Genomic DNA, 27305 nt, shown 5'->3' on the forward strand with positions numbered 1-27305 from the left:
ATTGCCTATGCTGCATAAATTAAACTGTTTCAGTACGTGCATTTTTCATCAGGCACTCTCGGTGATACAGCAAATATACTGAGGATTTTAATGTATTCATTCGATTCAGTTTTGATACATCTAGAAAGAAAATTGCTATGTGTGTCTTTCCCTGTGGATGTCCTTGCTCTTGATGCTACTGGGTGGAGATTGTTGTGAGGTAGCAACTGAACCCTCTTGAGGGAAAAGCTCTACATGGTTAGCATTCAAGTGGGTGAGATATCTGATATAAGCATGGTGAGTGATGATAAAAATGAACCTGATAGGTTATTGATCTCCTCTGGGAAATTCTCGTTTTCGCACCTCTGGGGAGTGAGAGTGTTATATATTAGATATTTTGCATGTCATGCTATTGTTACCTAGTAAATATTCACAAAAATGTCTATTCACTGTATGTTCAAAAAAATAACAGATGAGACAATGTACTGGACCTATCAACGTACGATGGACATTAGTATTTTCAGCACTTATCATGTGAAATAGACCATTATTGCCTCACCAACACAGATGCTGTTTTATAAGCTGCTGATGAACTGGGATATAATTATCCTTCTGTGTAGATTTATACACTTTAGAACCATCAACAAAACTTTCAGCATCAGTATAATTACTTCTGCAGAGGTATTAAACAACTCATCCAATTTTCTGCAATCCTGGAATGTTGATAATAATATGTTGTTGCCATAGTGTATGCAATATGTATTGTTATACTTAATCTCTGTGCTTAAATTAAAAATACCAATTATTCTATCACAGCCATTACTGCATCTTTCATAAAAGCACTATATCTACAGTACTGTCTTGATCTGTCTCTCATTTCATTACATTTGATTGGAAAAAGCTGAATAACTGAGTTTTAGCAGTTCATTGAAATGTGCAAATATTTATTGAGTTCTTCAACATAACCTGTAATTTCTTAGGCCACCTTTCCTGTAATTTCTTGAAGTTCAGGAATATTTCTTGAGACTTCCTGAAGGACATTCAAAGCTCTTCTTTGGATGTTGGCTGCCTTTTGTTTTGTTCTCTGCCAAGATGATTTCACACTGTTTCAGTAATGTCGAGGTTCTGGCTGTGGGGAAGCCAATCCATGACTGATACTGCTCCATTTTTCTTTATCTATCAAGATATGTTTTGCACCATTGGGAGAGTGTTTGGGATCATTGCTGAGAAATGAAGCCATTGCCAATCAGACACTTTCCAGATGGTGTTGCATGGTGGATCAAAATCTGACAGTAATTTTCAGTCTTCACAATTGCAGCAATTTTGACAAACTCTCCAACACCACTAACTAAAATGCTGCTCCGAATCATAATAGAACTTCCACAGCATAGATAGTGACACCAATCTGAAGCAAACATTTTAAATTTGGATTCACTCATCATCATCAAGTCCTCTTGCTACTGATTTGAGCCCAGGACTTGTGTAATTTGGCATACCTCAGCATTTTAACCCTGCTTCATTTCATTGAGAATGGCTCCTTGACAGCTAGCCTTGCACTGTCATCACTTCTGATGAGGCTTCAGCAAGTGATGGGAGAGAAATGCATCTCCCGGGTCCTGTCTTAAGTCTTTGCTTTTTTTAATTTTATTTTTAAAGACATTACTTTCAGATGCTGTTCGTTTACTGTACATTGTTTTGGAGCCACTAGAAGACTCACAAGGGTGCTGAGATGTGCCTGGACTAACTGTGCCATGTCTTCTTGATGTCAAAGGTTAAGGCCTGTCATCTTTTGACCTTCACTTGTCCAGGTTTCTTATTTTATTTTATCTGAGATTCAAAGAATTGGAGACAAGCAACAGGCTGCTAGTAATAATGTCCCTATAGATACAATTTAAAAAGGGTTTGTTTTTTTTGGTTAGGTGTCTTTATATACCTTAGTGCATCATAGGTCAATGTTAAGTGGCTTAACAAAAGAAAACATTCATTGGTCAGGTAAAAGAATATGAGTGAAAATAAATGAAACAGCAGCCACAGTCCAAAGAAAACCTTTGAGAGACCTCCAGGAAGCCTGGAGAACTATTGTTCAAGACCACATTAAAAGAAAATCTGGCTTCTTGGACACAAAATAAAAAGAAATCAGGGGTAACTTTTGACTATACAGTGCTGTAGGACCATATTTTTTTAATGTTTTGGGTTGGGTTTTTTTTTGGATTTTGCATGTACAGAGGTAGAAAATATACTATTATAAACCAAGTTCAGCTCCAGAAGGGAAAAAAAAACCCCAGTGCATTGATAGCTTATCAGTACAAGCTTTCGTGGTATTAAGAGGACAGACAGAAGGGAGTTTGAAAGAAAATGAAGTACCTTGCAGCAGCATAGAGAGGAGGGGAAAAAGAAATAAAAAAAAGAAGCTAAGAATGGATGTAGAGCAACACAGAGGGATGAAAGCAAACTTTCAAAAAGGAAAAGAGAGAAAGTGGGGGGAAAAGGGAAGCAGATTAGTTTGTTTTCTGCCGTTTGCACTGACATTGAAAGATATGTCGGTACTAATGTCCCAGAAAGCTTTGAATAACACAGCAAACCAATACATATCCCCCTTAATGGGATTTTTCGAGCTATACTTGCTCCCTCTCATGCGTACATACACACCAAAACATCGAAACACGCACATACACATAAACAATGCACCATATGGCCACCGCCTGGTGGAAAGATAAAAGGCAAATGGAAAAACAGAAACAGCTCACTTGAGGAGTAATTATAATATTGTCTTCTCATTTGTGACGAGCTAAGGGGTTAATCTCAATTTTGAAGCTTTCTGCAGCAGTCCTCGACTCTCTGTTTGTCCTCCACAAGGTTGCCAGGGAGAGCAGATGCCCGGTGAGCTGTGGTGTACGACCACAAACCCATCATCAGACATTGCCATTTCAGTGATGGATGACACAAGAGAGAAGATCCGGCTTCATTTAAAAAAAAAAAAGTCAATTTGCATACACATGCTAATGTTCTCACTGTCATTCTACCTGCCTCTCCTTCTATATTATGAACCATGCAGTGTTTCGAGGGTCATTAGTGCTTATGCATGCAGCAGTGTGCCTGCACCAGGAAGTGCACTGACATCTGTGGCTGTGTTTGCCGCGATCACTAGAGGCAGTTTTCACACAGCTCTCGGATTACAGCGGGATATTGGGGCACAGAGAGATTAGACCAATTGGAAAAACAACAGGAGAAAAAAACTGAGGAAATATCGCTCAGCGGTGCTAATGAAGCAGCACAGGCAAGAAAGTTGATTATCCAACCTGACCTTGAGGGGTTTTAATTTTAACCCAGGGAAAGTTAGAGAGACAAAGTTGGGGAAGAGTTTTACAGCTGTCATGTAGAGAGAGGGTAGAGGATGCGTTTGTTTACGTGTGAGGAAAGCGAAATTATTGTCTTTCCCATCTGTGTGTTATGTGATTTTTTTTTTTTGATGAAGTCTTGTGTGTGTGTGTGTGTGTGTGTGTGTGTGTGTGTGTGTGTGTGTGTGTGTGTGTGTGTGTGTGTGAGAATGTGTGCGCCTTTTACTGCTTGTCGTAAACTTTTATCAGTGTAAGTGAATCAGCGTGTGTGTCCGTGCCTGTGTCAGAGTGTGTTACTTTGGGCCAATGACATATCTCAGTGGAACGGTTTTTGTCTTGTCTGTCACTCTGGGAGAGTAAACAAACTAATGAATATTCATGATGTTTGTCTTATCGAATATTGATGTACCATGCAGCACTCTCTCGTAATTACTCAGCTTCAGCTGTTTGTGTGTGTGTGTGCCTGCGCACATATTCCTCACATGTCGGGCAGCACATTTGCACATTCAGCCTTTGTTTCCTGAGTGCTCGTGCATTTGACTTCTTAAGTATCAACAGATCAGCTTTGTGATCAAAGACGTAGTCCTATTATATCAGTTATGGATGTAGGGCCCTTAATTAGTTTCATACTATGAAAGCATAAAACAAAGGAATGATTTTAAATCATAACTCGATGTGATAACTGAAAACAAAACAAGCATTTAAAGCCATTCACTATATCTCTTAAATTCTGAAAAAATATATGTCATGTGAAATTGAACAAAATTAGTGCACAATTAATATCTAATTGGCATTTATACATTTATTTAGTTTTTCTACAGAACTTCATTGTCATGAGCCTGGGCACTTCCTTAAGTTGATCACAGGTGTAAAAACTTTTAAGGGAGGGGGGGGGGGGACTTACCACCACATTATATGAAAGCAAACAAAGCTTGTCTCTTGTCAGAGTCTGTTTCTTTCAGACGCAGTGTAAGTGTTAAAGTAATAGCATATAGTTTTATTTATACAAATAATATCATTCCGTCTTTTGATCCCCACCATGGATAACAGCTGCAGTCACAGGTCCTGCTATCTTCTCTCCTTCCTCCTTTGAGCACCACTTTAGTTTTCTTGTGTAACATAATATAAAGGCCAACCACTACTCTATAAGAAACCAGCATACCGCTCTGGCTATTATAATCAGTGTGGTGTAAAACGATTGAATAAATATTTGCAGGAAAATACATACTGCATAACAAAAAGTTAGCCTGTAGTTCTCAAGATGGAAACATGACTGAAACATATAGTGCAGCTAATGTGTTGAGCTTTTATAATGTGCCCACTCTTCTGTAACACGGTGAATAAATAAATGGTAAATGGCCTGTATTTGTATAGCGCTCTACTAGTCCCTAAGGACCCCAAAGCGCTTTACACATCCAGTCATCCACACACTGGTGATGGCAAGCTACATTGTAGCTACAGGTGGCCTGGGGCGCACTGACAGAGGCGAGGCTGCCGGACACTGGCGCCACCGGGCCCTCTGACCACCACCAGTAGGCAACGGGTGAAGTGTCTTGCCCAAGGACACAACGACCGAGACTGTCCGAGCCGGGGCTCGAAGCGGCAACCTTCCGATTACAAGACGACCTGCCAGCTCTTGAGCTACGATCGCCCCACTAGATAAATAATTATCTAGTGTAATGCAGAGGAGGGGTCCATTTGATAGTCAGACTGGGCGCATCCTGACCTTCTGGGCCCCAGTTCACTGCCTCAGCCACCCATTAGGTCTTATACTTTTGGAGTTCATTCTTTATAAACCATAAAGTAACTGCAAAGGCAGCTGCAAAGCATCAGTATCTTACCAAATCAAAATAGGTCACATTAAAAAAAAATAATTCCCAAACAGCGTATTTGTCACTTCTACTTACTCAGGGGTTTTCCTGCCTTTAGGCAATACTGAGCTCTTCAACAAAAGCCAGTTGGGGTGTGTTGCCTTATGTGACAGAAATTTCACTTCCGTTTGGCTTCTTAGAAAAAAAATATTCAGTAACATTTTCTTAGCTACCATTGTAAACTAAGAAAATATTACGGTGTGTGCATGCGTGTGTGCATGTGTGTGTGTGTGTGAGAGAGAGAGCTTATTAAAAACCATAACAATACTTTGCTTCCCTAGTGCTCTTTATTGCAGAGTTGTATCCATCAAAGATTCCTCGCCCTATGCTGTTGTCATAACAGATAAAAATAACAACCCAAACCACTAAAAAATTGCCGAACTGCTCTGGCTACAAGAGAGTAGTAGTAATACTCAATAGTAATAGTAATGCATGTTCCCCCAGTTGGAAAAAACTTGGCTACCACAAGTGGGGAACTGCCTTCAACTGAAAAATCATCATAAAGGTAGAAATACATTGGAGTTCCCGACTGAAGATGATAGAAAAATAACTAGATGGAGTCGTGTCCTGTAGCTAGATAAATAGACCAGGTACACTGCTTTATACTTTGTACCCATATGGCATGACATGAAATGCTAAAGTGAATGAAAAAGCTAAGATGAAACTCAGCTTGAACTTCACAGGTTCATTTTCAGCCAGCCCTGTAGGCATGTACACGGAGTGGATGAGAATATAACTTGACCTTGCGAGTGATCACTTTGGACATTTTGACCAAAATACAGATACCCTATTTCACTTAGCCAGCTTTGCCAGTAGTATTTGAGCACCAATTATCTTGTGGCTATTCATAGTTCTCAGTCATGTGAAAAGGTGCAGAGTCCTGGAGGGCAAAGCACTGTTACAAGATGCTGGCCAGCACTGGACACTAAAGTAGAGCTGCAGCACAGACATGTTGAGGGTCCATCTGCTGTGTCACAGATATTTAGATCACTTCAAAAGAGAAAGAAATGGCGAGCTTTGAGCACTTTTAAATATTACATCGCCTGCCACATTATTTTAATGTCCAAAGACAACCTAAAACACCGTCTGCCAGAGCTCCATTTTAGTGGTGTGTTTCTATCTTGAGGAGAATCCATCCTAAACATATTCACAGTTTTATGTATGGATCTTATGGGAGATGAAGGACAAGGAATTCTTTGTTGTCAAAGAAATGTTAAATGCTAAAACCACTGCTGCACATCAGTTAACATTATAACTGTCGTGTAGTAGAGCATGAATGATTTCACAATTAAAGAAATGTAGAGAGTATTCTAGGTCAGTAGTAACATTTTGATCAACTTTACATAATTTAATAACAATCATAAGATATTATCTTGTAGTGAGCAGGAAGTGGACACGAGGGCTGTTCGATATAACGATATATATCGGATGACGATATAAAAACGTCTATCGTTTCGTTTTACGCTATCGTTTGTTTCGTGGTGTCGTAAAATAAACCGTTTACAGCAATATTTTTTCATCGTTTTGATGGTCACTGTAGTGGCTATATTAATTTCTTAAAGTTCTCTCTTTCTCTTATATTTAATAAAACCACACTATGGACGGACAAGCGCCTGTTTTTACGTGTTGTCGTTAGCAACAATGACGGTAAAACCATCGCGTGGCTCCGCTGTCCGCTTGTTTGTTTTCCACGTAAACCTTTCACAATAAAGGTTTGCCATACAACAGCAGTTGTATGGCATGGTTAAGAGGAGTGTGTATGCTTTCAGGGCCATCCATGCTCTACACTTTGCTAGCAGGTGTGAACAAATTGAGCAGTCAGTCATGAGCACATGACTGACTGGTGAAAGAAGCTGGCAGAATTATTGGAATAAGTCTGCCAGAGATCAGTAATATCTTCCCCACTCGCTGTCTGAGACGGGTGCACAGTGTTCTGCGGGACCAACATCACCCTGCGCGCCACCTTTTCCACCTGCTGCCCTCAGGGAGAAGGTACAGGTCTATACAGGATTGTCTTATTGCACTGGAGTCACACTGGGTTAAATATTTACACTTGGGTTTTAAGGGGTATTTATTATTTTCTTCATTATTTTATTTACGGGTTGTACGGAAGCCCCAAATGCAATTTCATTGTTCTCTGACAATGACAATAAATAAATAAATACTAAATACTAATATACTAAAATACATGTGAGTGAACAACAGACATTTTAGCTTAACAATTATGGTGAAAAAAGAAAACCATCTGTTTATCCTTTTAGGTTTTTTTCATATAAGAATGTAATGGAAAAAATATGAAAGACAAGAAAGACACTGCATTATATTTTATATGTTTTAAAATCCGTGTTTATCATGTTGTCATATCTTTTAAAGATGCTTGGAGACATAATATCTATAATATCTCATAATAGCCAATTAATTGATTACACATTCACATTCCTGCACATTTCTCTTAAAGTTGAGGACACATTTCTGGCGTGTACGTTTGTGGATTTGCATGTGCATTGGCTGATTGATTTGTTTTCTTTCTTCTCTCAGAAAAACAACAAACAGAAGATGTCCCCTATAATTTTAGCTTTGGTACCTTTTGAATATATAATTTAATGCTCCAGCCGATTTTGTTTTCTTTGTGTCTAATTGTTTTACGCGTTTTAATTATGTCCCTTGAGTTAAAAACCCCAAATCAGGCCGGTCATTAAAGAGACACTTGATCCGATGAAAGCATTTTTTTTAAAAGATCAAAACAAACGTTGTGTCTCTTGGCTTGTGAGGTGTCTCCACAAGCATTTGTATGTTCTGAACCTCACTTACGTGGGCCCATGCGCAAGCCTGAAAATGAAACTAAACTTTATGAAAACAAATCAGAAATCCATAACCCTGTCTGCAGTCTAGTTGTGTGCAACCATTTGGGTTTTTTGTGTTACATCTTTCACATAAACCAAAGAGAAGGAGTCATTTTCTCTCAGGGTACTCTATCTCAAAAAAAATGTGTTGCGAATGGTTCATATTTCATCCTTTTAAAACTCATTCACTGTTTGCTCGCCCACGGATGGTTTTGAAACATGTGCTGGTAGTTTTGAGGATTGTGGTTTTTTTATGTTGCTTCTTTCTTTTTTTTTATCCACACCTTGGTAGGCACTTTGTCAAAACCCCCCCTGAGAAAATCCTGCAAATAAAGAATCCCGACACTCTTTAGTGTTTCCATAGTCCCGCAGGGCAATTGATTTGCTTTAAGGTCAAAGAACCCCAGTAATGTTATGCAACAATAACAGAAACCTGGGCAGCGGCTTTGAAATTAATACCTTCATAGAAAACAAGCAGCAGATGCTGTTTGTGATTGTTAATGGAGGAAGGGGATGGTCCTAAAGTTCTCTATTTTTTTTGTCTCTTTGGTTTTCTTTTGAGCTATTTGTTCACAAAATAGTCATGTTCACAAAATAGTCATGTGGTTGTGTGCCAGGCTAATGTGGGATAGAGAGAAAACACGAGAGACAAAGAGGAAGACAAGGCAAGTTGGATGGTGCTGTGATACTCATTAACCCATTAGATGGAGTAACAGCTGGACACCCACAACCATCTGCAGCTTGTTTCCTCTCTAAACAAGACTGCTTAACCTGATCTCTCTCTTACACTTACACACACACACACACACACACACACACACACGTGCGCACACTCTTTATAGTCTCACACACATTCACATACCATCTCGCTCTCTCTTTTTTCCCCACATTCAAGACTGATCTATGAGCATCTCCCTCCTTCCCTGTCACGCACACACATTAACACACAAACACCGTGAACCTTCCCGCCCCCACAAGTTCTTAATTTTCCAGCTGTGTAGGCAAGCAGCGGTGGGCAGTTTGTCCCCCTGACAAGGGTCACAGACCCAGGAGAGAGAGAGCTCTCTTTCTTTCCACTGACTGCTTGGATGACTGGAGCGCAGGCAGCGAGATAAACACTTGAAGCAGGAGAGGGGGCGAGAGGGAGTAAGGGAGACTCACAGGGCGGGAGGGAGGAGGAAATGGTGTGCAGATGGGTGGGATTGAGGGAGTGTGGCACACAGAGCGGAGGCATGAGAAAGCGTGATGAGATGAGGAAGGTAAGTGGGAGGAGGAAGGGGAAGGATTGAGGCAGGTCAGAGTGGCAGCTTGGAGGGTGGAGGTGAGGATGAGAGCAGGGGATCGTTGTGTGTGTGGGAGGGGTTCCAGTGAACCACAGCATGATGGATCACGATGTTAGCGGATAAGACGGGTGTTGAGAGGGGGCAGGCTTGGCTTGTCAAGAGCAGCTTTTGTCAGAAAGCAACGTACAGGCGCACGCGCGCACACACACAGTCACATCAGCACCATAGGAAGAGGAGTATGGCTGCAGAGAGACAGAAGACAGAGAGGCAGAGAAAGGCCACACATGCATAGTCCTTTCTGATTTATGTAGCACCGTGAAAGGCAATTTATATGTCTAACACACTAAAAGGATTCCAAGATTTCAACCTGCCTTTTATGCAGATGCGCTCCATTGCTCAAGAAAGTGCTCTACTTGCAGTTCTGTCCCTTTCTCTCTCTCTCTCTCTCCCCCCAACACACACACGTTTGTACATACACACACTAACACACAGATCATTGACCCGGCCAAGGTGGGCGCCATTTTCAATTTGGAGTTTCATTCTGTTGGTCCCAGAGTGTTGCATTGCAGTGGGTCCTCTCTACATACTTTTCCCCAGACCTTGACTTGCCCACCGCAACCAAATCGTATTAAAAGAGCTTAGACGAAGGAAGATTAAGACAGCCAATGACTTAAGGCAGTGTTATAACTTTAGCAAAGGATAAAAACGTATGTCTGCTATTTGAACTTGAGAAGGTGGAATGGATTTGACAGCCCTGTGTTGAGTTATAAAACCAGTAGGTATATTCAAACCATTTGATCTTGGATGTATTAGAATTAGGATGTCATATTTGAAATACATAGACAGTTCTTCGGTGGTAGTAATGTTAGTAGTAGTAGTGCTGATATCAGTTGTAAAGTTGGCTTTAGCAGATCAGTATACGCTCACTGGCTACTTTGTTAGGTACACCTGTTCAACTGCGTAATGCAAATATGTAATCGTCCTATCCCATGGCAGTAACCCAGTGCATTTAGACATGCAGACATTGTCAAGACAACCTGGTCAAGTTCAAATTGAGCATCAGAATGAGGAAGAAAGCTTTCTGAGCACAATTGGGACTTCTTAGTAACAACTGAGCATCCTATAAATACTACAGCCTACCTGTGTGTTGTTCCTGATCATGTCCATTGTACATTGTGACCCATCTTCTGATGGCTTTTTCCAGGAGGATAATGCGCTATGTCAAAAAAGATTATTTCAGATACGGGGCAAAATCTCCAAGATATGTTTCCAGCAACTTGTTCAATCTATGCGATTCAGAATTAAGGTAGTTATGAAGGTTAAAGGAGATCTAACCCAATATCAGCAAGGTGTACCTGAAGTGAAGTGGCCTGTGAGTGTATATGAGTGGCTCTCAAACAGTTCTTTTTTTAATGGAAGTAGAGAAACTGCATCAGGGATGTTGAAAAAAAGGGGAAAAATATGGTTTAAATAAAATATATAAGGCTTCCAGTGATGCCACTGGTAATGGATTGGCTAAGGGTTTAAATTGTAATTCTGTGTGAGCGTCAGTGGAGCATTTGCAGAATTTACAGCATTTACAAGACTACATCAGACTGACCAAAGACCTGTGCTATTTACTAAAAGGCCCTTTGGGTTGTAACATTGGTCTTTGAGCTGTAACATTTGTATTAATAGTGAGATTCTAGTTGAAATAACAAGACTATCTGATTTAATTTAGGTTGGTTTACAGTCCTGAAGGAATTATGTCACGTTGGTGGAATGGATTCAGATGCAGACTGAGAAAGCACAGTTCAACAATACTTTATTAATCACACTGGTGCGAAATGTACACGTGAAGGGGGGGGACTCCAGGGTTCCGGGGATCAATAGGCTGGGGAAACACACTTCTTCGCACTTGCTCCGCTGCTTGTCCAAACAATCTCCACACAAGCTGCCCACTCACACTCACGGGGTCCAGGGGTCACAAAAGGGCTGATCCAGGTAAACCTATTAACACAGACGAGGGTAAGTCGGAGGCAAGCACGGGAACAACAGAATCGCAATGAAGCCAGGCAATACTAACGAGAGTTACTCAATATTCCAGCGACGAGTAGCTCAGAGCCCCTGTCTTAAGAAGAGCTGCAAATCACCGGAGATCAGCTGCAGGTGCGTGGGCCAAGGGCGGGAGCCCAATCAGAGCTCCGCCCAGGCAGACAGGTAGGAGAGAGAGAGAGAGCAAGGTGAGGGGAGCAGAGAGAGAGTAAAACAACAAACACTTGTGGCCACACTGGGCTGTCCGGGGAGGCACAGGGACCATGACAAATTATGTGTGAGCTGTAGCCTTAAAACAAGTTTTGCATCACAAGGATTTAACCATGAAGTACTTGACTACAAACAGCTGTTTTATCCAGCTGTGTATTGTTTCAACATTATTTCATGCACCAAAGAGTGCTTAAAATGTAGTAAGTACTAAAGAAAAGTAGGAAGTGAGAAAGAAACTGGCAGACTGAGAGGCACAAAAACAAAAAACCCTTTTATAACAGCACAGCAGGTCAAGAAGCTTCTCCAGGAGTAGGTTTGCTCGTTCCCTTGTGGATCAAAACATATTGCAGATGCACAGGGGATTGACCACAAGGTGCAAACTACTGGCAAGTTTCAAAAACGGAAAAGTCAGGCATTTACCTCAACATTGTAGTCATTATAGTAACAAAACAAAATTCAGCTTTGGAAATAAGAGAGGCTGTAGAATCTGGAGGGGTGGAGATCTGAGGAGAAGAGGAGTGAAAGTCAGTAAAATAAAAAACAGAATACAGTTTTGTGAATGAGGGAGACAGTGTGTAACAGTGAAAATGAAAGGAGTAGAGGTAGTAAAGATGTGCAAGTTTAAATACCTGGGGTCAACCATCCAAAACAACAGACAGTTGAGCATGTGGAGTGGGAGGGAACAAGTGTCAGGGGTAATTTGTGGCATAAAGATATAAGCAGGAGTGAAAGGGATGGTTTACGAGACTGAAGTAGTATCTGCTATGATGTATGGTGTCAAGACAGCAAGACTGACAATAGACAGGAGGCCAAGCTGGAGGTGGCAGAGCTGAAGATGTTAAGATTTCCACTGGGAGTGACCGGGGACGACAGGATTCAAAACAAGGACAACGAGAAGAATTTTGGAGACAAAGAGAGGCTGAAATGGTTTGGACATGTGTTGAGGAGAGATAGTGGATAGATTTGACAAAGGATGTTCAAGATGGAGCTGCCAGGCAGAAGGAGGAAGACCTCAGGCAAGATTCATGGAAATGGTGAAGGTGGACATTCAGAAGGTTGGTGTGATAGAGGAGGATGCTAGGGATAGGGTGAGGCAGATGATCCGCTGAAGGGAGCAACCAAAAGAAGAGGAAACCTAACAAAAGAGAAGAAGGAGGAAAAAAAGAATTTGTCCATGTACACATCTGGACTTTTCAGTCAGCACCTAAATCAGAAAAAATAATGAGCCAACAGTGTGTACGCACTTGAGAAATCATGTGAAGAGTAACAGAACTAACAAGGATACCTGCGTCACTGGGAGCAGGACATAGTTGTCCTGACTACCAAGCTGCTGTTTCTACCATGACTAAACATCTCCGACTCTCTATGGCATCAAGCGTTCATCTGTCTGTTGATTTTCTAGACTCAACCTAACTAAAAAAAGGTTGGCCCTTTCATTATTCTTCCTTCAAACTTACTTTTTACAAGCCCCTGAGGTTTTGAATTATGCAAATTGAGTTTGAGGCTCCGTCCGTTTGGGGCTGCTTCTCTCAACCCAGACTAATCCCATCTAATTACAGAAGAAAAGAGTTTGATGTCATTTGTGAGCACTCCTTTAGATATACAGGCCTGTGTCAAGCAAGTCGAGCAGCGCAGTTCATAAATTGGGACTCCAACAAGAGTGCTTTACCACCTGATGTCCAAATGACTTCCTCAGAGGATACCCAGAGGAACCCACGTCAGACCACAAAGTGGATGCTGAATTCATAACATTAAATGTGTTCAACAAGCAGAGAGAAGAGAAAGAGCAGAGAATGAAATACCAAGCAATTCACGGGGTTTAATACAAACAAAGTCTTTCAAAGTCTGGTCATAAATTAAAATGCTCCCTCTAATGACCTCAGCTTTTTATGCACAGCACACCCAGGTGCTCTACAGTCCTTGAACTCAAAATTTTCTGCAGCCCCTAAAATTATCAGGAAAACCATAACTTTTGTAAGCACTCATTGGAACATGCTTGACAATAGGGCTTGTTTGACTTGAAAAGCAAAATTTTGGCGACTAAACAGTACGGTCGAGGTATTCAGGGATTGTAGGCACTGCATATTTTGATTAGTGTTTACTGTATATTTAGTCACATGGCACTCATAAGTACAATGCTAACCAAATATGTCTATCCATTTTTCAGTCCTTTAATGGTAAAAAAAAAGAAAAGAAAACACTAAATGACAATAATAAAGTTTTTCTTTCAATAAAAGCCTCTTCTTACTGTGTCCATTGATTTCTCCTGTTTATGTTTCCCTTTAGACATATATTTGTTCTTCCCATCTCCATTTGCGTCTCACTGCCTCATTGTCTCTGTCATTGCCTTACAATTGGAGCACCCATTCCTGGCACAAAGTCAGCCATTCACAACTGCAGGAACTGAAGAAACTGAGGGAAATGACTGTGAGGTTATTTTCTTTATATGCGTTTACTTTTACTTTTATTGTAATTCGAGTAGGGACCTTCAACTTCTCACTAAGAGAGTGTATTGCTTTGTACATGGCAGTTTTTGTGACTTGTGGGGTGGAAAATAGCACACCATCACAACACTGTGAGAAATATTACAGCCGGAGACTCCAAGACGCCGTGTCGCTCTCCATCCGTTCTGCTTCGATGTGAAGCCATGGCTTTTTTTATTGTCCTTGTTGTCGGCAACATTGCACAATTACAACAGGCACCATAACGGGACTTGATGTTGTCACTAAGCTTTCATCCATTTCAAAAGGTGCTCTAGCTGTGTCTGTGCGGGATTGTTTGCGTTTGTAAAGAGTCGCCCAAAGACAAAAGCGGTTGGACGAGTCAAACAAGAAAGGGAAGGTGAAGATAGACTGGAAGTGCGAAACAGGGGAAGACAAGGAACATGAAAGGTTGCAGAAGTATGTGTTATTAGATTTCTCCATTGATAACTCCTGCAGTGCACCTTAGCAGGAGGTACCAAGGGAGGCTACTGATCTTTCTGCAAAACTCCAACAGACTACTCCTTCCAAGGCATTTATAGAATTATAATCCATTTTCAGTGTGCACTAGAAGACTTATACCATGGTGGGCTGTAAACTGAGATTAGATTCACAGCATGATATTGAGGCACCTCTGTGCATGCAAATATAGATGGGATGTTAGCAGAATCTCATCTTCTGTGTCAACACCTTAAAAGGACACGACATATGATGTCCTTGAGAGGACCATAGACTGTAGGACGCAAGTGCACCTCATTGCTAAATGAAGACTTGCTTTAGCTTAATTGCAAGTTCCCTGTGTGGACAGAACTAATCAGAGCAGTCTTCATTCACTTGCTGAGTCAGAAACCAAGGAAGAAGACGTAGCACAAAAGCGATATGGTGGTTTGTTTTTCTCCAGATTTGGGGGACGACAAAGGCTACATGTGAACAAGCTTTTAAAATAGCATGGCCCTGTCAGCCTTTTTCTGATTTGTTCTTGGAATGCAGATTTGCAAAGGAAGCAGCCCCTGAAATGAAACACAGCAAGTACGTTGAGTGTGTGTGATTGTACAGCAGCTTGTGTGCATGCCTAATATAAGAGTCCCCCAGAGTTTATCTGTTTGAGTATGCAGTAGCAGTGTCTGTGTTACCGTAAAAGGGTACTTGTCTGTGGCTCCCAGCTTGCCTTGGGCCATCCTGTGGTCTTTAAATTTGTGTATCATCTGTCATTTAGCCTTCTATCCCTGTGCCTCTGAAAGCCTACTGCCTCTTCGGTGCTTACCGCCCCACAATGTTTCCAATACAATAACTCAGGCAAGCTAACAGGATCACATAACGTAGCATGACTATTGTGAACGCCAACGGTGGAATTCACTTTGTTGCTCAGCCTTTCTGTATCTGCCGTATCTGCTTTTCTCTCCGTTTGCGGGTGTTGTTCAAAACCCAAGCTTTGGTCTATGTCGTGCTCCCTTTAAATGCTTTCTCTGGTTCAGAATAACAGAAAATTTGGAGATGTTCTTAAATCTTGTTTCTTTATGTAAATGTTTCATATTTGACCTACGCATCAGTGGGTACAGCTGAGTAACTTTCACAAAAGTTTGAATTTTTAAACCTTAGAGGACGCTATTAAAGGTGCCATGGGTAGTCTGGAGTTAAGGGGATAATTTTCTACCTTAGCAATTCTCAGTTGGTCACATCAAAGGACCATTTTTTAAAAAGTTGCTTGCACATTAATTAGAACTGTCTTGTGTAGGAAAAAAGCACTAATTGGCCTAATGGGGCACTTTGGTACGTCGGTCAAGCATAATATCCATTTTACCAGTCATAATAATAGTTGAAAAATTATGCAGACAGATGGATCTTGTTTCTACTTTCTTTCTGTTACCTCTTATGATTCTACAATTGATTGTTAAGTGAAACTTATCTGGAATTTGTTATTCTCCCACCCATTTGTACATAAAAAAACACATTAACGCGTGCCGCTCAGATTGGTCACCCACAGTGCAATCAGTGCCCTCCAGTGCTACTTCAGGAAACATTAGACTGTGGTTTACAAAAAAGGCCGGAGAAACATTTACCGCTGTCAGTCGAAGTTTTTAACTCCTCATCAAAGGCAGCTCTTTGAATGGCTTTCATCATTTTATATTCATAACCTTCCCTTTGATTTGGCGATGCTGAATGGTTTCCACAGATTTCACTGATCATTAATTTGAGGGCAGTCAGAATTTATTCTGAGCAGGAGAGGACAGAATGCTCTTGATGGCGTCAGATGTATTGTGAGCCATTATGCAGGCATGATATGAGTTGTGTTGACCAGGACCTTGCTTTTTTTATGGATAGATTTGACTGAAGAATTCCTATTTCTTCTTGGAAACGATAGCTTAACTGCACAGTTTGTCATTAGAGGCCTGTGATGAATGGCATGACACCGAGAATTGAAATAGCACTCTCACTTTTTATCTCTTATGGTTAGCTCTGGTTTCTGGTGGGGTTTAGCTTCTGTGGAGTTTCAAGGAAGAGAATGCCAGCCGAGCAGACAATCATGCCCACGTTGTCACCCCCAAGGCCTCATGCTTCATCTCAATAAGCCCCTGTCTCCCCCCAGCTCCAAAGCAGTTTGAAATAGCATTTGGGATTTGGGTGGTATGTGAAGGTGCGTGGGAGTGTGTGCATTTGTATGTGTGTGTTCCTTAATAGAAACCAAGGCAAAGTGAGAGGTCATGTTTCATACTGTCAGCTGGACTGCGGAGGAAGATCGAGAATAGAATGAAGGAGGGAGAAAGAAAGCAGAAAATAAGGAGTGAAGTTGTGGATAGAAAAAAAACAAAGACTAAGAATTTTAATCAGACTGAGAAGCAAAGGGAGAGAAATGCTGAAAATAGAGAAAGTCTAAGGCAGAAAGACTGAAAGCTAATGTTCATAGGTGTTCCCTGTTGTGAAACATCAGCTTTACTCCCTGTAAAGAAACAGGCCAGTGAAACAAGAAGAAAAAGGAAGATATAGAGGTCAAGAGGGAGAAAGCGAGCAATGCATTTGGATAATAAGGATTCGCATGAAAGATTTAAGAGCTTGTTTGTTTTGGGGGGTTTTTGTTCCTGTGTTCCTGTGAATCTTTCTAGTATACTCTCAGCTGAAATTACAAGGCCTCATTAGTGTGGAGATTACAAAAAGAATTTTCCACAGAGTCTAAACATAAGATGTACCACTTGCGTGTTGTGCTGAGCCTTATTAGTAACAAATCTGCCATATAATTTATTTTAATGTTTCTCTTTTCTTATATGTTCTCACACTCTGCTTGCTCTCTATCCCTCTTTCACTCTTTCCCACTCCTTTACATTATTCCTGTTCACGGTTTGCTGCCAACATTCGTGAAGGTCATGACAGTCCATCACCTTTGATTGCAACTATTCACTCTCTTGCAAAACACTCTCAGTGCGTGTAAATTAAGATTTCTCTGTTTTATCAGCAAGGTGTATATTATGCTGTGAAAAAAGTCTTTGCCCCCTTGCTGATTTCTTAGTTTTTAGTATGTTTGTCATGCTTAGATGATCACCAAACAAATTGTAATGTTCTACTAAGATACCTGAGTAAGTACAGAATGCAGTTATTAAATGATTTCATTTATCAAGGGAAACAGTTTTTCAAATGAATCTGGCAATATATGACAAAGTAATTACCCACTAAACCTACAGTAATAGCTGGTTGTGCCACCTTTGGCAGAAAGAACTGGAATCAAACATTTGCAATAACTGGCAATGATTCATTCACATCACTGTGGAGGAATTTTGGCACACTCTCTTTTGCAGACTTGTGCTATTTAAGCCACTTTGGAGGATTTTTGATCACAAATGGCCTGTTTAAGGTCATTCCACAGCATCTCCATCAAGCAACTAAAACCTTCATTTTGTTTTTGTGAACCATTCAGAGGATTTGCTGATGTCTTTCAGATCACTGTCCTGCTTCATGATTCAAATATGTGTGTGCTTCAGGGTTCAAATTGATGGCCAGGCATTGTCCTTTGGGCGAACCATTGTTTTATGTTTGTTTTTTCAGTAGTGGTATTCCCCTTCAATGCCATTTTTGCCCAGTCTGGGTTTTTTTGTTGTTGTTTTTTTTTTACTGTTTTTACCTTAACTGAGACAAGTAAGGCCTGCAGTTCTTTAGATGTTGTTCTGGGTTCTGGATGAATCATTGCTGTGCTCTTTGAGTAATTTTAATAGGCTGGCAACTCCTGGGAAGCTTCACCACTGTTCCATGTTTTCTCCATTTGTGGATAATGGCTCTCACCATGGTTCATAGACTCACAAAGCCTTAGAAATAGCTTTGTAAGCCTTCCCAGACTGATAGATGTCAGTGACTTTGGTTCTCAGCTTTTTCTTTAGATCCTGTCACAATGTGTTGCTTTTTCAAACCTTTTAGCCTCCATCACTTTGTCACTCGGTTCAGTTTTAATTCAACAGGTGTGGCAGCTTTCTAAAAAGTGTGGTTAATCACATTTAATTTGTGTTTGGGTAACTTTTTTCCCAATGATAAAAGAAATCATCATTGAAAAACTACATTTTTTTTATTCTGGTTATCTTTGACTCTTGTTTAATGATCTGAAACATATAACTGTGACAACTATGCAAAAGAAATAAGAAACCAGAGGGCAAGTAGTGCATTCATATGTATATGTGTACCATGTTTACATATCTTTGTGTTACTTTACTTGTGGGGACCAACAGCCCCTATGGGGACAAAATGCCTGTCCCTGTGAGTTTGAAGGCATTTTTTAAAACTGTGGTTTTAGTGCCACCTGTATTTTCTTGCAGGTGGCAACTAAATTTAAATCAAATTAAAATTTCAAACCTAATTACACGTTGAGCGTACTCTTATTTATCTAGAGGTTAAGATCGGTAAACCAAATCATGCTTTCAATCCTTGGACTAAAATAGAAGCCTTGAAATAAAAGTAAACTAATGCTTGTGGATATAGAATCCTGGACTCCACCTTTATAATAGCTTTTGGAATATACATAATAATATGTAACTGAATTCCACCCATAGTAATGTTTAACATTGGAGCAAAGCACAGTTAGAAATGCAGTACATTAGGCTGCAAACTTAGAAAAGCATACGTTTATGTCCCCAGAGAGCGATGGCTTCCAGTAGTAAACTGTTCTGATATCGGTTACCTGTTGTTTATTGATGATTCATGGACAGCCCGTTCGGCTAATTATTTTTTAGTTAATTAACTCCATTTTTATTCTCCATTACTGCCAGCTTTTGCACACACTGACACTCAATAGTTTCATGTCAATAACCATTTGCACTGCCAATAGGGTTTAACTCGATCACTGTCAGCTTTGTGCCCTGATGTCAATATCATGACTGCATTCATTTTGCTGTGCCTGTACATGCATTCATGCATGTATTCATTGATTAAAAGATGTTATATTACTTTCACAACAATGCTTCCACACTCCAAGGAGACCACTTGCACAGTGAATAGAACCTATCACTCATCAGCTGTAATATGTGGAAATGATATCCCTGGAATGACCTGTAGGAATTATGGCTATAGGTTTTTCATTTGGGAATGTCGGAGCTTCAGGACAGGACCGAACGTACTTTCAGCAGCCAGTGATCATGTTCCAACGAGAGATCATTCCACTCATCTTGTATTTCCCTCAAGCACTCAGAGAATTACATTTTCATTTTTGCTGCAAGCGTGTTGATGCATTGCTGTAATCCACCAAATGGCTCAAGTACATCCCACACAAGGAGAGTGCTGAGGCTGCCCCTAACCTGCTAACACTATAAAGCCATGATTAAAGAGTGACTATGGTTTATCATTACAGTGAGGTTCAGCATATGAGTTTAAAGATGGAACTGCATGTCAGCTATGTTTTTCAAAGTACCTATCAACAGTACAAAATATTCACTCACTGGACACTTTATTATTGTTACACTGCTAGTACTGGGTTAGGCCCTTTTTGCTTTCAAAACCTTAATAGCCTTAATAGTTCCTGGCATAGATTCAATAAGGTGTTGGAAACAGTACTTAGAGATTTTAGTTCACTTTGACATCAGATTTTCTGCAGATTTGTCAACTGCAAATACATGATGAGAATTCCCAGTTACACCACATAACAAAGGTGCTATTGTCCTGAGACCTAGTGACTGTGGAGGATGCATGGATACAATGATCTCACTGTTATGTTCATGAAACCAGTTTGAGATGATTTGAGCTTTGTGACATGTCACATTATTCTGCTAGAAGCAGGCATTAAAAGATGGGTACATTTTCATGATAAAGGGACAAACACGGTCTGCAACAGTACTCAGGTAGGTTGTGGTATTTAAACAATGCTAAGTGGTTACAGAGAAGGCCCAAAAGGTGCCAAAAGATATCCATCAACGCCATTACACCACCAGCAGCAGCACCTGAAATGCTGATTCAAGACAGGTTTGATCTGTCCTTTCATGTTGTTTAGTCCAAATTCTGATCCTACCAATGAACTGGAGATAAATGCTGCTGAGCAACTGAGACTCATTAGACCAGGCAATGTTTTTGCAGTCTTTTATTGTTCAATTTTGGTGAGCCAAGGTTTGTTGTTCTAAGTTAACAGCAATAGTGTGGCCATTTGCTGCTGTTGTACATTCAGAGATGCTCTTCTGCACAACTTGTTTGTAACCAGAGGTCATTTGAGTTATTATTGGTTTCCTATCAGCTCGAAGCATTTTGGCCTCAAGCTGATAGCAAAGGATTATTTTGCCCAGGGAACTCACTGGAGATGTTCTCTCGTTCTGACCATTTTCTTTAAACCACTAGAAATTGTTGCAAAGAAAATATCCCAGTAGATCAGCAGTTTTGGACATACTCAGACCAACCAGTATCACCAGCAACTGTGCCACATTCAGAGTCATTTAAATCCCATTTTTCTCAATTTTGATGCTTGATTTGATCTACACGGGTTTTCTCGGCGATGTCTGCATGCCTATGTTTTGCATTGTTTTAGAAAATGTGTTTTGTTGCTCCAATGTGATTGGCTGATTCGATATATGTGTTAACAATGATACAGCCGTTGAGTGGCTGGTGAGTGTACTTTTAAATATTATTGGCGTTCTTGAAGTAAAGCGTGACTTTAACAGATGAAATATTTCCAATAAACCTAATAAAAGCCATTTTTGTCAACAAACAATTTAAATAAAGTTTGAGTAAGGTTCGGCATGTGGTCAACACTGGAATCCTGTCTTCAGGAGAATAAGAAATTTATGAATGTAGCTTCAAAGAACAGAACCATTGCAACAAAATAAAGAGCAAACACTTTCACACTTGTGTAATAGCAACGAATCAAAGTGAGAGTGTGATAACAAGAAAAGAAGACGCCAGAAATAAAGACTGTCAAACAGCAAGTCAGAGCAGATAATTGGGAACATGTATGGGTGGTTATAGCTGAGCTGACAGACACTTAGAAGTCCCTATACTGAAATCATCACAGTCCTACATCAGTGTAAATTTCAATAAAGGGTCATAAACAGGCACATTTTTGACATATTTTGTTTCATTGTTTATTTGTTTTTTATTCTTAACATAGCACTCTTATTTCTGTCAGTGCTTCACTTCTGTCAGTGTTGATAGTCGCATGGTTACAATGCTATTCATGTAAATATAGCCCCGTCCTAAGTGACATGTTTCCTTGCTTTCTTAGTCGTAGACTGTGATTGACAGGTTTTTATGGAGTCGTGACTCTATTCTGTAGACTTGATATGTACAACAGGTAAAGAGAATTCTCCTCCAGCTCTAAATGAATCACATACACAGAAATAGATGATGCCTAAACCCCTGAACTCAGAGTGTGAACTGTTAGTGAATTTATGTTTGCAGCAAGCTGTGTCCCTGTTCGTCTTTGTGTTTACATTAATCAACTGACTGCCACGTAAATACCTAAGGATGCATTGGATGCATACCTAACATTAAGGCACGTATATGTAAGTGTGAGCGTGCATACGTGTAAGTGTGGTCCCTGGGGGAAGGTCAGGGACATTAGTAAGATCAGTAAAGCGGTCTTGTTCATTTTATTAACTGTCTTCCTGATTACATCTTGCCCTGGGGTATGCTGCCTCCATTAACCAGGTCAAAGCATGATTACACCAGAATAGATTAGTGTTCCATTTCTCTCGCTTAGAAACCACTGTGGAGGAGTTAGACCTTGGACGTAAAGGTGAACACATACTAGAGAGTACATTCACTGCGGATTTTGGAAAAGACAGCTTAGATCTAGCTACATCGTTGTTTTATTTCTTTTTGTTTCAGATGAAGCTCAGTCAGGGTCTCAAATTGGGGAAATTGGCAGCTTTGTTCTGTGGCAAAGAATGTAAAGGTTACTCAGCTGGTGATTTAAAGGTTAAAGTCTTTGTTTTTTGGTTTTAAACGTAGCAATCAAAGAGTAACTGAAGGGTTTGAAAGATAGCAGGTTTAAATAAGGGAGCATTGTGTAAAATGCCAGACACATGTCAAATTTTTTAATCAATTACACAGTAAGTAAAAAATAGAGAAGCAAAAATTATTCTTTCAAAGAATGAGATTTTAGTGAAGTACTGAGATCAGCCTGAGGCATATTCTCATACTGAAACTGGCCAACATTCCCCTTGTTAAAAATGAACAAATCTCCTACTGGTGATTCTCTATTGACAAAAATGTTGAACTTTGGATTGATAGGTACTGTCAGGTCTCTACATGCTGAGCGCCCACAGGGATCTCCCAGTTTGAAATTTAGATGGACGGCTACATGTGACATTTCTAAACTCAATTTTCAATTATGGACCAGTCCTTCTCTCCAGCTGCCTACAGTGAGCCCTGATAACTGTTTGACAGCTCCAACAAATGATGAAGGCCCCCCTCAAAATGATTGAAGTGTATTCATCATTTGCTCTCCTCTGCAGGACCTGCAAACTTCGACTCACTCATTCTGGCCCTCATTAACTGGCACAGCTTCACTCACAAACGCACACACCTCACACTTAATGCACTGTATACCTGCTACTTTCAGGTGTTTCAAAAATGAATACAGTATAAACACATATGAGTTTCAGCTTCATATAAAGAGATAAATGTAGACCAGATCTGGGCATTTTTTGACCTCGAGATACATCCAGGCTTTTGGTTGCCTGCATGAGGTCAATGGAAAATTCATGTGTAAATAAGTATACATCATATAGTTTCCCCGATTTAACTACAACTTTGATAAACTCAATCTCAGGAAATCTTTGGAAATACCATTGCTTTTATGAGAGATGACAAGACATGAATTTGTTTACCAAAGTCAGCTGTAAGCCATGTGCTCAGCTTGGGAAGAGGAGATTGCCATGTTAAAGGATTACAATTTAATTTGTTATTATGAGTCTGGACACGCAAAGGAAGACAGAAACTTGACTGATGCAGAGCAGGATATCTAAACCTTTGCTAGCAAAGCTACAAAAGAAACAAGGAAACAGGAAGCAAGTCAGCAGTCAAAACCAACTTTGTAATTTCCCACAAAATTGCACAGCAATCCATTCTCTCTTATTAAAGAACATTTGCTGGACTTTCCCACACTAATGTGCCCTGAAAATAAAGAAAGCGCTGAGAACATGTCTCTTCCAGTTAACCACAGCAGTCAAGAACATTGTAGGAAATCTAGAGCTTCAATAAAAAAAAGCAAAGCTGGCATTTTTTAAAACTTTTTCTCCTTGGTTCTGGGTGTCTTTGTACGTATGATAACAGAAAATGCTGAAATTGCAGAGGGGCGGGGAGTAATGCACTCACTGAAAGAGACAGCAGCAAGGAGTGATTTTTTATGGTAACTGGATGTTGGGATGCTTGGGATGAAATGGAATAAACTGTGTTACAACTGAGGGGATGCCCATGTCTGTCAGACTTTAGAAGCAGATGCAAGATAAAGTGACTAAAATAAAGCTTGGTGGTATGCTTGCGTTGTGTTAAACACCAAGAGATCACGTGCAAGTCAGTGGTGAAAACAAACCTGTTGTTGATGTTGTAACTAAAATAATTAACTTCATCAGAGCAAGAGAACTGGATGACATGAGTGTTTGTTGCACTTTTGGATGACCATCAGACTGGCGGTGAGCTAATCAATTTTATTAGAGCGGGAAGACTGCAGATGGAGTAATTAAACTACAAACAAAATAGTAATTGAATAAGGTTAAAAATCTTGGAAATTTTGCAAAAGCATGCATATTTTGTTCACAATGACCTTTAGAAATCTTCATTAAATTGTGATAAATGTTGATTTTACTTTGCCTGTTTTCATTGCCTAACTGTGACTTCTAACAGTGACGAATTGGAAAAACAAATTTATAATGCTGAATTGAATTAAGCTTACTGGTATGACCATAACAAATTAATTGCTCACCCCCAATATAGACTGTACTTAAACTACCCATCCATGCATGCATGCATCTGTAACTGTTACAGTATCCTAGAATCAGCATATTTTTTATCTCTTTTTTTCCCCCCGTTTTTTTGTATCATAACTTTAGTTCAACTCCCCCCTGCCCAAAGTGGAAGTGTTTAAGTAACTCATGATCTCGTTCATGAATGGGGGTAGAGCTGAGCTTGCTTGGGAGGCGGGTGTTCCACCAGATACGCTGGATAAGCAGGTGGCTGGGATGGGAAATCTGGGCTTCTCTGCTTAGGCTGCTAAACCAAGCAGAGAAAATGGATGGATGGACCTTAGAACAGTTATTAAAGCCATCCATAATGTTATGTTGACACCATCAAATGTTAAAGCAGTACAGATCTTGTTTTTATTGACAACCATTTTTGTAACCCACATTAAGCATCAGTATCATGGGATATATCATTGTTTCAATAGCGGAACTTCACTAATTTGATGCCTATGACATGGAGTAACAGATAAAAGCACTCCCCCACATGATTACTAATAAACTGCGTCTTCAAAAAACAAAAAAAGGGGCTCTTTTTCTAAAACACCATATGTGATTGTTGGGTTAAAAGAGATTGTAATTAGATTTTCATACCAAACTCATCTTCGAGCTGTGATTCACTGTTTCAGATTTTCCAATTAGTAAGTAAACTTTGTTTGTTGTTTTTTCTCCTTTGGGAGGGTTTGCTTTCTTTAGTTGGCACTGCATGACATGTCTGCCATCAACAGAGAGCCGCAAAATTTTTTTGTCATGTATTCAGTGAGAGCTACATGAAGATAACTGTACAATGCACCAGAATAACTTATTTTTGTATAAACCCACCCCGTTGTCAGACTGGCTTTCAGAATGGCGGACTGATTAATGGATGCCGATTAATTTGTATATATTAATCGGTAGGGCTGTTTGATATAATGATATATATGGGATGACGATATAAAAACGTCTATCGTTTCATTTTACGCTATCGTTTGTTTTGTGGTGTCGCAAAATAAACTGTTTACGGCAAGATTTTTTCATCGTTTTGATGGTCACTGTAGTGGCTATATTAATGTCATAAGTTCTCTCTTTCTCTTATATTTAATATAACCACACTATGGACGGACAAGTGCCTGTCTTTATGTTATGGTTAGCAACAACAACACCATCGCGTGTCCGCTTGTTTATGTTCCACGTAAAAATTTCACAATAAAGCTCAAGATCCTGTTGAGACTTTTCAAAATAAACTGAATCACGTGAAAGAGCAGATTATTTACGGATGAGAAGCAAAAAAGAGCCGCCAGGTGCTAAAAAATAGACCTTAGACTCAAACGTTAGAACAGGCTTTTCCCCGCAGCACATCGTGTAATAAATACTCACAAAGAAAACGGCGGCCGTTACAACTTATGTCTAAAAATGTACAGTTTCATGCATCGGTTAAAACACTCCAGGTATGCGACACGCAGCTGGAAACACTTCACGCAAGTCGAGCTGCCTGAGATTCACAGAATTTACAGAAAATATTAAATTTTTGTGATTTATCGGCACGATAGATGTCTTATATCAGGATATGAGTTTTTGGTCATATCTCACAGCCCTATTAATCGGCATCTGTGGGTGGACAGCAAAGAAAGAATTTCATTGCACAAAGAAATGCCTTTTCTCTTGTGCCCCATGACAATAAACACTTTGAATCTTGAATCTTCACATTTTCACGTGTATTGCTGCAAGAAATCTGGGCCTGCTGCGCTCATTCTGCATGACTTGTGTCACGGTCTGCAGAGACAGGCCGTGCGGTGGTGTGTGTGATGGACCCAGGTGCATACACAAGTGAGTAGACGGGAGTGGACTTAACAGAAAGCGAGCCTTTATTATGGCTGAAGACAAAGTGCACAAACAAAGCAGGGATGGCGTGACTAGACTATAACTAAACTGGGAAAACTAATACTGCGACAAACTAAGAAAACTCAGACTATGATGATCACTGCAAGGACTGACCGTGAAAACATGGAGGTGAGAACACAGACGACGCGACACAGACTGTACGAAACACAGAGACTAAATACACATGAGGGAAGATCAGGGGAAGTGGATGCACACGGGGAACACAGGTGACACTGATAATCATAACAAGACACGGCAGGAGTGAACGTAACACTGATGGGAGATGGGCAAAGTAAAGCAGGAAGTACACAGAGGTTCAAACAGGAGGAGAGAGAGCACGGGGAGAACGCAGACATAACGGGCTGGGGAAAACATAGAATAAAGCACAAAGAGAGACGAGGGCTCATAAATACACAGAGGGGCACACAGGGGGTAAGAGTCACGAAGGGAAAACACATAAGGAACAACGTAACAGAACGTAACCCAGGAAGCATGGCCTAAATAAAGAACAAAATACAAAAATACATGAAAACTAAGAATACTGGGCCCACATGGCCCAGGACCATGACAACTTGACCTTGTCACACAAAATTTCCATCATGATGTTGTGGTTAGTCCTAACAAGCAACGCTGAAATCCTGTTTTGAATAAATAATCCCAAAGACTGCTGGTGCTACTGTCAAAATACTGTATTGAAATACAGATAAAAATACAGTTTTTGTACTATAAAAACATAATTACTATTCCATGTCATATTAACAAGTACAGCCACACACAGATGTACAAACTAATATTTGCATCATGAGCACAGCCAACGTCCAGGCTACTGAGCGTTACACAAATTACAAGTAAAATTTAAAGTTTAGTAAAGTAGGAAAAAATATGTATACTTATTAAACATAATCAACCACAAATATATTTTCAAACTTGCCAGCTGTCAGCCTTTAAATCACTCCTCCTTATATCTTATTATTATCCTGTATATGCCCTGAAAG

The 27305-nt window shown here is 40.1% G+C and overlaps 1 protein-coding gene and 1 long non-coding RNA gene across 3 annotated transcripts in view; one reads left to right on the plus strand and one right to left on the minus strand.

Annotated features, from left to right (window-relative positions):
• The window catches only part of cntnap2a (contactin associated protein 2a), a 388888-nt gene that overhangs the window by 271487 nt on the left and 90096 nt on the right, over positions 1–27305 (plus strand). The window lies entirely within an intron of this gene.
• LOC105940832 (uncharacterized) lies at positions 11102–26992 on the minus strand. The gene is made up of 2 exons (XR_003022080.2): positions 11380–26992; positions 11102–11303 (listed from the first exon to the last, which is right to left on the minus strand). It is a non-coding gene; the product is annotated as an uncharacterized LOC105940832 (long non-coding RNA).

The sequence above is a fragment of the Maylandia zebra genome, linkage group LG9 (assembly GCF_041146795.1).
Source record: "Maylandia zebra isolate NMK-2024a linkage group LG9, Mzebra_GT3a, whole genome shotgun sequence".
Classification (NCBI taxonomy): domain Eukaryota; kingdom Metazoa; phylum Chordata; class Actinopteri; order Cichliformes; family Cichlidae; genus Maylandia; species Maylandia zebra.